Genomic DNA, 12,180 nt, shown 5'->3' with positions numbered 1-12,180 from the left:
TACTGACTTGACCTACACCCACACCATGACTAGCTTTTTTTAGACTCTCTTAGTCTGTCTGCCATTATTTACGCACAACCCATCCTCCACTGGACCTCCATGATGGCGTCAGACATGGTTGCTAGGAGATTTGTGAATGCAAAGCCTCTATATGCACTAACTTCAAACCGTTTTTAGGATATTTCAAGAAATAGGACATTAAAACAAACACACCCAAGGCCATTGTTCCATTTTCTACATTCAAGAAATGAAAAATATGTGTCTTTGAAGTTTGGCTGAAATATTCTTCTCAAATTAGGTTATATGCATATGTGTTTACCCTGCAAAGGTCAGGGCTTTATTAACTCTCAAAGGTCAACCTGGAAATTGACAGATAGTCGTCCACCTGGGGCTGTCACAGTAAAGCTGTAATCTCCTAATTCAATTGGCGATTATCTCCAGTCTACCATCAATGGCTTAACCCTGCACTACCTCTCCCACACTCCCACACGAGGATCACAAGCGCATGCCTGCCTCGGAGAAACTGAAAATCACTACCGCCCATCAGCTGAAGGATATTGTTAGAACCTAGAAGGCACGGAAAATCAGAGTAGAATGATGACGAAACCTCACAGAGAATAATATACTATCCTTCAGTCATGTCTTGTACCTCCCCTGGCACCACATCAGAACAAAAGATGATGAATGGACTGAATAAAACCCTTGCCAGGGCTCCGGCTCACATCTCATCTTTGATTTGCGCAGGCACCGCTCAGGCTTTCATAGCTCGTTTGGAACTGTTGGGAAAAAGGAGGTAGGGGGTTCTGCTTTCATTCTGCACACGGTATAATGATATTTCTGATGGCAGACGACCACCTGAAACCTCCGGATGACTCGGGTCTTCCAGAACAAGGAAGCTGGGGATGGCTGGAGCAGTACCGTGGCTGGCTAAGAGGGAGGAGAAATGAGAAAATACGAAGCCCAGAGTGTGAGAATCGCTATGAAGGTGGAGGAGAGGAGCACATAAGGGTATGGGAGAGGGAGGAGAGTAGGAATAATGGGAGAGATGATCCTATGCAGATAAAAGAGAATTCTGTGATGAAAGAAGGATGTTTTTTTGAGGGCAAACCAAGGCTGTCTGAGTACGTTGATGCTCTCCTAGTCTTTCAGGCCATCCTCCTTCATTTTGAGTCCTCTTTAAATCTCCTGTACTTAAGTCAGTCCAAAGCGTTTCACCCTCCTCCTGTCACTTGGACACTCCCAAGGGATGATCTCACCCGATGCCCAGTTCCAAAGGTGATGCCCCAGCTGCTGATTCATCCAAAAGATCCAGTTGTCTGGCATATGAATGGCCCGGAGCTTCCAAGAACTACTGTACAGTTTCTCTCACAGATTTCCCCTTCAGCAGAGCAGCAGGGTTCCAGAGCAAAGGTTACCACCGAGAGGAGATTTCGGCGAAGCGGTGAAGGTTAGCCAACATGGTAGCAAAAGGCCAGTCTATTTAGTCACGCTTAGGATTTTCAATGTACAGCACCCCTGGGAGAGATGACTTTCCACTGACTATGAAATGCGCTGCCAAGCCTGGCGACAGACAATGCACTGCAGAGATGTGATATGTATAATAATGGAAACAAATCAAGCCTGCAATATTTTTGCCTCAGCTGTGAAAACACTACAGGGGAGCTGTTAACAAGAATCCCTCTCTTTTTCCAAGGGCAACAGTTTTGTAACCGATCGACAGTGAGGATGCAGACTAGAGAGACCCCCGTTTCCACACTGTCTAATCGTTTTGGGAAGCATATTTGGATAAAAAGAAAAAGAGGATATTTTTGTCGGTTTTTCAACATCAAGTGATGATACAAGTGAGCTTATGTAACCCCCTATCTCTTTGAAGAACAAAGTTTCTTTTGTAGCGCCAGGGAGATGAAGGTCCCTCAGATCGCTCGTTCGTTTTCACTGCTTCACTTCACTTAATGAAATTATCTCTATAGGTTTTCCTCTCTTGCCTTGAATGGGTCCCATATTCAATTCACATATCTATTTGGGCATGTAATGAAATAAAGTTATTACTGCTATCAAATAAGTTCAGTGATGTAATGAGAGTGAAAATTATCTCAATTTGTGTTGTGATTCGCCAAATTGAATTAATGATTGTGACGAAAATGGACAGGAGCCCAGCACTGTATTTACATACAAATTAGCCACATTGTAGCACCAGCGTAGATAGAGGTGCACAGGTGAAATGTGTTTCATTGATGTGCCTGTAATCTGATTTTGTGGGGTCCTTAAGGTGGCCCACACATAATTTATATTATCTTCAAGTTGAATGAAATGCCAAAAAGTAATTTTGAGCACAATGGGAAACTGTGGCACTGAAGGCAGAGTAATCTGCCACCTTGACATGAGGCTATAGGCTTACGAGGTCCTTTGAAATCCAGATAGTATTTATAGAGAGGGAAAAAGTTTGGGTCACCCTTTATGTCACAGATAAGAAACTAAAATTTACCTTTTTTCCATAGGCTACATTCTAGTACAGAATTACTAAATTGGTTCCTGAATTAATTTCTCCTGTTGAGGTGACCCAAGCTTTTTTTTTAAATTTGAAATCGAATGAGTAGTGAAAGTATTGGAAAAGTGGAGAGAAAAAGGTTATTTTTGCTGTAAATTCATGAAATGAACATTTCTGATCTAAAGATGTATATGAGGCAAAAATGACTGCCAGCTATGATTATGTTAGTTTAATTTTTGCTTGGGTGTTGGAATTTTTGTATTATTTTTTTTTTAGAAAATATTACTTCTCAAATTTCTGCTTAGCATAAGTATTGAAAAAAATACACTACCTAAATTAACTTGTTTAAAGTTTGTGACCCACCAACAGCCTGCCAAAGCCAAAATGCAAAATGCTGCTTCTTGTATCTCAGTAGGATTTCAGCTGTAAACAGATTCCAACCCACAGTACCTCGGTGCAGTTTAGAATATATATATTTTTTTTTTGCTCTATGACAGAGTCAATGTCCAGGCCCTGAGGTGGTGTCTTGGCCAAAAACCTTTGCCTATTATATAACTTTATATAACCTTAACCACCTATTATATATCTCAGTTTACATATGGCATCACTTCAGCCAGTCAAGAGGTTTTTCCAAGTGTGTTCCCATCGTATTTCATTGGAAAATGAACCATGTTCACTAATGTATACGAAACTCATCATGAGAAGGTGACAGTACCAAAGCCTGGACTTTGATATGGTCACAGCACTACCCATTCATAGTCTATAATAATGATGCTAGAACAGCAAATGAATATGATTTACACCATTAGTTGGACATGGCAACCACAAGATAGATATAAAGCAATAGACTGTTGCATATATATATGTATAGTAATTGTATAGAGCATGTATATACAGTAGATTATGGATATAAAGAGTTGAGACATAATCAATTCCTGGTGACAACCACACTATCACCTGATCATGATCCTTTGTCAAAATTCTGCCTGATAATTTTATTGTATAGTCATTGCTGCTATATTTGAAATAGTGTCTACCGTCAATGTAAATGTAGGCATTTATATTTCAAATCATAATTTTAGTGATGTATAAATAAAAAAAGGCTAAATAGGTTAATTGTTATTAACATGTTATATGTCTGTAATAAAATGATAGGCCAGAGGAAAGTGAATCACGCAGGTAAAGACACAACTACACAATAAAAGCACTGTGCGTGCCACAGTGGAGACACATGCTGCAAGTGCAGAGGTTTGCAACAAAATATGGCTGTACATCAACCTTAGGATGCTTTTATGAGTACTGTTGAGGTTTATATGTGTAGCATTTTAGGCTGAACTTGAAAAACGAAGCTCTTACCAACCCTAAGCCCTTGTGTTTCACTAAGAGCCCCCCGTGACCCTGAAAAGGAATAAGCAGGTAAAGACAATGCATGAATGAATGACTAAGGTCCGCTCATTAATGCACATTGTCCAAAGGGCAGAAAGATGACATCTAGTCTTTAAATCATTAGTTAACATGCATCTGCCTTGGTCAGTCTCAGCTGGAAAAAGTATTCATGTTTGGATAGAATGAAAAAAACGAAAGATCTATCAAATAACTTTCGTTCACAACCCTCTCATGACGAGTCAGCATCCGCACCACAGATCCATTAAAAATATAGCGTTCAAGACACAACTGCACGTGAAGGCTGCTGTTTTTCCAATTACCCACTGGCCTGATGTGGCCTAGGATGGAAGTAGTGTGCAAGAACTCCGATTCAATCAACCTTTTCAATACGGCTGCAAACTTGTGAACCAAGGTAATGAAATGCAGTGACAGTAAAAAAGGCAGGTCTTTTGGGGCTCCGTGAACCATGAGCCAACCTGGTGTTTGTGTGTGTGTGTGTGTGTGTGTGTGTGTGAGAGAGAGAGAGAGTCAGAGAGAACATGTGTGTTCATGTGTGATGGGAGGGCCGGCTGTGCACATGTGACGGTGTGTGTGTGTGTGTGTGTGCATGCCTTAAGACAGACAGACGTGATGCAACATTTGCGAAAGCTTTTTCCAGACCTCTTCAAAAAGGCCAGTGTGTGTTTCTCCCTCTGATGTGCCGTCGAAGGGTGTTTGATTTGCACGGTGCGCCCCTTCCACTCGCTTTGACTGACTCAACCTCTGATGACACCCAACGAAACGTCCTCGGCGCGTTTGTGTGTTCGCGCTTCCCGACAAGGCATCTGCCTCGCGCGTGAAACATCTACAATTCCGTCTGAGGAAAGCGTATCCATGGTGATTCTTGTATCGGCGCGTGTGCTGCGTGAGGTGTGTGTATTCGCACACTTGTTGCGTGTCGCTGCTGTTAGGTGAAAAGCTCATAGATGCACGATTATATAGCCATCTGTGGCTTTGTTAATGTGAATACAAGGAACATTTGCACATGTATATTGCTGTGAATTCACGCATTCTTCAGTTTTCACAGTTATATTTATATTTTGCATATACTAATGATATTTTCATAAATTTTCCGCTATTTCAGACTGTATATTGATATTTTTAATATTTATATATTATATAATGTATAAAGTAAGCAATCAAAAGTCATCTGTAAGCACCAGCTGTAAGTAAATCCATACATACCTTACTTCCCACTCTTACTGTAATTAATATATGTTGAAACTGTCAGCAGCATATGTTTATATAACAAGGCCGTAATTATAATGTATATTGGGGGGGACACATCCCCCCCAATATTCAAATATGCTCAAAATGTCCCCCCCAATATATTGATATAAAAAACATAAATAATTTTTTTTTTTTTGCTATGCTACGACAGGCAACCACGCACCGCCGTCCGAAATAATCATTAGCAAATGTAATCATAATCATAACTAAACTTAACAAAGTGCCATTATTATTACTACCGGTTCTAGTATACTGCAGTTCTGCGTGTGGTTTGTCAAAGTGGCGTTGCCGTACCCCAGCAGAAGCCGGTGCTCGACCGCTGTGGGTAGGTACAATCAATGTCATTTTGCGCTGGAACTGTAATTGTGGAAATAAATAATATTTTGTACGAGTCTAATCGTCGTCAGACCGATATACGATGGGTTCCGAGATTGGAAACAAACGTTTTTGGTGAAAATGGGCCGATTTGCGAGTGCTAATCAATCAACCATCACTAACGTTAGCTATCATAGCTAAGTTACCTGGAAAGTAGTCTCACATAGCCAGACCTATCTCCACACTTCTGCAAAGTTAATTAGCCACACATTCACCCAGCGACCAACAATGGTGCTCACGGGTGTATTCAACTAACGTTAAGGTCTTTATTACGTTATATTTGTCAGAAAGCCCACGTGAAGTCTGAGTAAAGTGTCAATCATTTATGTTGCGCTGCATGTGTAATTTATGTAGACAGTAGTAGCTTTCATTTATTGCATATTCATATAGTATACTGTATAGCTGTACTTGCTTATGATAAATAGAATTTTTAGTGTTTGTTTGATTAAAGTGCAAGCAGTTTTATTACAGTCAGCTTTAAGTGTCATCATGAGCAAGAGGAAGGGTGGCAGTGACATTCGTCAGTTTTTTGGGCAGCCTTAGAAAAGAGCAGTGAGAAAATGAGTACCAGTCACATGATAGAAGTATACAGTAGTACAAGAGATGAGTCAATGTTTCTTGATATAATAATCATTGCCATTCAGAAATGGTTAGTAATCCATTCCTGAACATCATGGCAAGAAACACCACTTGTTTAGTGATAATATTTCTTTCATGTTCACTGTGGTGCGTTCAGAGTAAAGAGAGAGAGGGAGAGAGAGAGCATGAGGATGCCGACAGGGCAGGGAGAGAGAGGGAGAGATGACTGGAGAGCAGGGGAGAGGAGGAGAGACCTGGAGAGGAGAGGAGAAGAGATGACTGGAGAGCAGAGAAGAGGAGAGACCTGAAGAGGAGAGGAGAGCCGAGGAAAGGAGAGGAGAGGAGAAGAGATGACTGGAGAGCAGAGAAGAGGAGAGACCTGAAGAGGAGAGGAGAGCTGAGGAAAGGAGAGGAGAAGAGATGACTGGAGAGCAGAGAAGAGGAGAGACCTGAAGAGGAGAGGAGAGCTGAGGAAAGGAGAGGAGAGGAGAAGAGATGACTGGAGAGCAGGGGAGAGGAGGAGAGACCTGGAGATGAGAGAAGACAGCAGAGGAAAGGAGAGGAGAGGAGAAGAGATGACTGGAGAGGAGAGGAGAATATAGGACCAGAGGAGAGGAGGAGAGAGGGCTGGAGAGGAGAAAATAGGACGAGAAGAGAAAATGAGAGGAGAGCAGAGCAGAGCAAACGCCCCTGCTGCCCACCCAAGTTTACTTGTAAATATGTAAATAAAAACAACAATTTGCTAAACCTTGGCCACAATATCTGGACTTGTCTTCATATAACAATGCAAAGATTTCTGTTTATATGACTATGGTTGTACTTTATTAATCCCTAATCTCTGCCATTACATTCAATGAAACAAGAAAAGGTAAAAAAGAAAAAAGAAAAAAACAGAGCAATGTAATACAATACACTATTAGACATTATTGTAAAAAATAAAAAATAAATAAAAAGTTCATCCCATGTGTTAGTGAATTTTTAAATATTTTATTTTTACATGAATGGAAAGTCTGAAGGATCATTTATGTGCTGAGTGTCTTTCATGAACCCACAGCTGATGACCCCCTCACCGCCTTTACTGATCCACCCCCTTCACAAAATGATTTGCCACTGATGGATTATTTGCATACACAGCTGTGAGGTGAGAATGTGATTTGTGTGTTCATCAGAAAGCTGCACAGCAGACGCTTGCACGCATTTTTGCTGCATTGCAAAAAAGCAAACCATTTCCAACAGTCATGTTTTACCCAATTTTCCGTGATCATTAGGAAACCTGGGTTCAGCAAGTGCCGTAGTTATTAATTCACCAGGATGAAAATATCTGGAGGGAATATTTTATGAAGTTTAATGTGAGTGAGGGAACTCGCATTACCTCTCCCATAATCTCGATTGCGTATTACATTTATTGGCTTGGAAAGACCATTAATATACATAACCACAGTCCCATGACAGAATGCGACGTCTGATTCTCTTGCAGCAGGGCTCATAGTTTATATCTTAGCACTGGTGAATTAAGAGTCGCTGGGCATTACAAGCTGCTCATTATCTCCCAAATGTACTTGTACTTCACTAATTGCGAGCCTGAGAGAATTCAACATTTGGGCTCCGTCGTTTAACGGGCAAATACTTATTTGATGAACATGATATTTGTATATTCATTGCTTTACGCTGAGAGAAGATTGCCTGCTTAGATAACTCCCCAAATGGTTATTGAGTGTTTTGAAATTTTGTGAACAATTACTTAACTGTGCTGCAACCATTAAGATGAATCTACTTCCATTTGTAAGTGATGCATTATAACTGAACCGTAAATACAGTTCAGTCTTACATGCATTCAAGTGGATTTATGGTCTGAAGAGTTTCCGAGCAGGAGAAATCGGGATTGTAGATGCAGCACGAACTGGCCGAGTTGTGACGTATTCGCTCTTTCCAACATGGCTGAACAGAGCACAGAGTCGTACGCGAACGGGAAGAAATTTAATACGATAAAGTCGAAAATGAACCAAGTGTAAAAGACATGGATATTCCTTGATAACTCTAGTGCTACGGCATTCAATTTCCTGTGGTATTTACATTCATAACTCCCTGAAACAGCTGAATATTGCTTGCTAGCTAGGCTGTCGCTAGCTTGATTGCTAACGTTAGCCTAGAAGGCTGGCAAATGTGTGTAAACAGCTGAGGAAACGTTCTCCAACTTTCCGACCATAAATCACGTGTCATTTCTTCTAACAACACTGTCTTTTACTTGTTGATGTCAGTATTAAAACATATCTACAGTGTCCATATCCTTGCTAGTACCTCTTGCTGTGTCCTCCCTACCTCTTCTCCTACCTGTGGGATAGATCTGAGCGACCACAGGCGCCATTATAGATCTTGGCTTTGTACTGACATTACCTTGTTATAACTAACCTCTAGCCTGCCACAGCGGCTTCTAAAAAGACTTATCCACATGATTAGTCCCCTTCAGACCGACGCAGGTGCCCTGATAAGACAGAATAAGAGCCCATGAGAAAGATCAGTGTACCGCCAGCAGGATGAAGCTTGTTATTTTCAACTCACACAGCGAACAAGAGGAGCTTTGAGGACCTCAATCGACCCCAGGAATGGACCTTTTAAAAATTAGAGAGACCCTTGTTGAGCGTATTGAACTCTCCTTTGTCTGGAATGCTTTCAGTTTTTCCCCACGCAGGACCAGCAGCGAAATGTCAGTCGTCACATGAGGCATGTCTTGTGCTTTTGCTGTGCACACGATAGTTTGGATTTTGTCATAACCCAGACAATGACAAATGACCACCGACTGCTGCTGATGGAGGATGGAGAGTTGCATGCATAGGATTTTTTTTTTTTTTTCATTAGAATCCTAAAAGCCTAAAGGCGGTGTGTGAATACAGATATTTGCCGCAATCACCCATGAGTGCTTGTTTTTAAAACTAAACTATATTAGTATTCTTGTAATGTATTATCCACTATGTATATTGCCTGAAGGCACTCATCAGGCAAAAACCACAACCCTAAAAAAAAACGTGCGGTATTGATCAGAAGTTATAGTTTCTTTCTGCCTCAATAAAGTTTGCAGTGTCAACCACAGAAAAATAATGGTTTGTGACTAAAATAATGAGCGTGCATTTTGGCCGAGACTTCATGGGGATTACGGCCGCAGAAAGTGGAGGATCAAATACAGATAAAGATACTTTTCATAATCTTTCTTCAAGGTTCCTCAACTTGATGGGACTGTGCTTGAAAATGCAAACACTGCAATAGATATGCAGGACGGCGTGTTTGTAATCAATATTTCTTATTTCGAGGATAAATGGGCTCGAGTGGCGAGCATCTTGATATCGATTTTTTTTCCCAGCTATGGCTCAAACCGAGGCAGTACAATCTCAGCCTCTGGAAAATATCTTGACATTAGGAAGTGTTAATGTATGTACGGAAACTTTAAAACATTTTGACTCTGCAAAACTTGATGGACACAGGCAGGGTCATTTTTTCACTTTCTGAAAACTAAAGATGGTGTATACTTAATGAAAATAGATATATTTGCATATGATTGGAAAGCTGGCATGGTGCTGATGGGATACTGGCATGTTTTAAAATTTAGTCACTTGCTTTTTTTACCCAGACACTTGTCAGAAAAGAGATTATACAGCAGTGCTTCAGTAACTCTTCCTTGCAGCGCCCGGAAACTGTGTTGGCACTGAGCTACTTCACTACAGCCTGTTATTCTTTTGCTAAGCACGAATGGAGGCAATGTTATTGACTCGCTGCATTGGGTTACATGTGCACTTTTTCCCTGCAAGCATTTGCCCTTGGGGAATATAATAAAGACTGAACTAAACTGAACAACTCCCCAGTATGCATTAAATATGGTATTATCTCATATCATCCCAGTCACTGGTATGCAACTGTCTGGCGTCTGCTGCTGCTGCTGCTGAATCCCGCTAATTGAGACAGAATGACAAAGAAATTGTGTGTAACCTCATTTGCAAGTAATGATGAGCCCTTTAGTGACTTGACAATAGAAAAAAGGAACGAGCCGTTATTATCTTTGAAGGGGCGACATGAGCCGCATCCGCAGCTGGCGCCTTAAAAATAGCTCAAGCTCTTTCAACATATTTCTCAGGTGTTTTTTTCTCTGCAAAGATAACATTTCGGATAACAACTCGGATGTCAAAAGTGTGACATAAATTGAAATACACAGAATGTTTAGTGTTGCAGCACTTTTATACCTTGAAATGACTCATTTTTGGTTCAGGCTGGGCGATATTGCTAGGGTAAACATGCTAAAGATCCTGGGTCCTGGGTCCATTGATGTGGCCTTAAGTTGCATTGAATGGATTCTACTGTCTATGATCAAATCTAACATTGCCGTTTAGGATGTTGTCATAGGATTTAGCAATTGCAAGGTATGTGGAAATGCAGCAAACTATACGCATCTGGGCCCTGTCGGGAACAAGTGTCATCTGCAGACTGCAAATCCAGCGCAGGTATTTCCCACACACCCTTGAATGGCACCTCTTAACAGATCCCGCCGTTATCTGCGGCGAGATAAGTCTCTCAGGGAAGTGACGTTGCCCTGGGACTCGCCTGTCAACTTTTAACACATCAAAGGTCCCGACACCTGTCTCTAGCTCTCTGACTGCAACAGAGCGTAATCCTGAGGGAGAGGAAGGGGGCGGAGGTTCAACGAGGGTTGAAAGAGGATCATTGGTGCACTTCAAATCTACATCTGACAAAGGCAGATGAAAACCAATTAACACTTGCAATGCGAGAGTCTCTATTTCGGAGCGGAAGGCACCTCTAAATCCGCACGTCGAAAGAAGTTTGAAATTCTGCCAAGCTCTCGCGGCGAGGGCCTGTGAAGTTTTGACGAGGATCCGATGTGACGCTCGGCGAGAGGCGGCTCGGGAATACGTGCGGGAAGTTTGTGCACTCCCAGTCCGTCGGCTCTTTAAAGGAAATTCACTATCTGTCCTCCAATATCTGTTGTTGTTTTTCTTACTCGGGCGACAGAAGGATCCGAGGAGCAAAAGTACTTCAGCGGCTTGTCAGGTCCACCTGTACTGCACACGGCGTCCCCGCTGTGCGGACAGAAAGCTGTAAATTGAGGTTAATATTTTACTTCGCTCGGCCCATGGAAGCAGAAATGTCATCTTTTATTGCGGCCCACAGTGTGGGGATGGCTGGGTGCTTGCGTGTACACATACAGTGCAGGAGTGTGGATTTCTTCAAAGAATTTCAGAGTGTGTGAGAGAGATGGATATAGTATAGCTTAGGATGGCTTCATGCTGTTTCACCCAGTGTACAATCCGAAGCGTACGATGAAGGGCTGTGATTGGGAAATGTGCTTTAGATGCTGAATTCCTCTTTATCTCACTGGGTGTTTCATTCATTTTTTTCTACCCCATAGGTAGAATAAGTGAGTTTATTCACACTGGGAGAAAGCTCAACTAAAATGAACCAAATAAATGAATTATCAATGGATTTAGCTTGCCCATAAGACAGTATCAATAGTATTCTGTAGCAGCAAATGAAAAATTAAGCCAAGGCTTCATTTTGACATCGGGATGCTGCTCTACCTAGACTTGTATTGAAAAAAAACAAAACAAAACAAAACATAATTTAAAATATTTTTCAATTCTGCTTATTTCATAGCCTATTACAGGGCTAGACAGTGTGAAAAATGCATTACGTCTACAATAAAAATGTTTGATTAAAAGATTCTGCTACAACAGAATCAATTGAAAGGATCAGATTTTGATGAGGCAGCTCTAAGCAACACCCCAGGGTTTGTGGACATATCGGCCACTGCCTCACTTCCAGTATTAGTACAGTAGAGTAAGAAGCCCAGATGATAGCAGAAGGTCAGTCAATAATTAGCTGGTGGACTGCATATGCAAATAGAACAGTAAAAGCAGCAGCGCCACTTCAGAGAGCAGAGGAGAATTATGAGCTAAATAAACAGTTTAAGAGGAAAGCATTGGCCTTCCTTAAAACGCTCACTTTTACAGAACCTGCATGTGAAAGAGCTGGGACCTGAATGAGCAGATACTGAAATAAATATAAAGTCCTTCCTTCCTGAC

The 12,180-nt window shown here is 41.4% G+C and overlaps 1 protein-coding gene across 1 annotated transcript in view; it reads left to right on the top strand.

Annotated features, from left to right (window-relative positions):
* LOC139927016 (uncharacterized) overlaps positions 1-9,369 on the top strand; it is a 132,151-nt gene extending 122,782 nt beyond the window's left edge. Inside the window, exon 6 of the transcript XR_013507274.1 lies at positions 9,359-9,369. The gene's annotated coding sequence lies outside the window, so the exon portion shown is untranslated. The remainder of the gene's footprint in view (positions 1-9,358) is intronic.
* Positions 9,370-12,180: the final 2,811 nt, after the last annotated feature.

The sequence above is a fragment of the Centroberyx gerrardi genome, chromosome 17 (assembly GCF_048128805.1).
Source record: "Centroberyx gerrardi isolate f3 chromosome 17, fCenGer3.hap1.cur.20231027, whole genome shotgun sequence".
NCBI lineage: Eukaryota > Metazoa > Chordata > Actinopteri > Beryciformes > Berycidae > Centroberyx > Centroberyx gerrardi.
The sequence above is the reverse complement of the archived record's forward strand: the minus strand, read 5'-3'. Positions and strand labels throughout refer to the sequence as shown.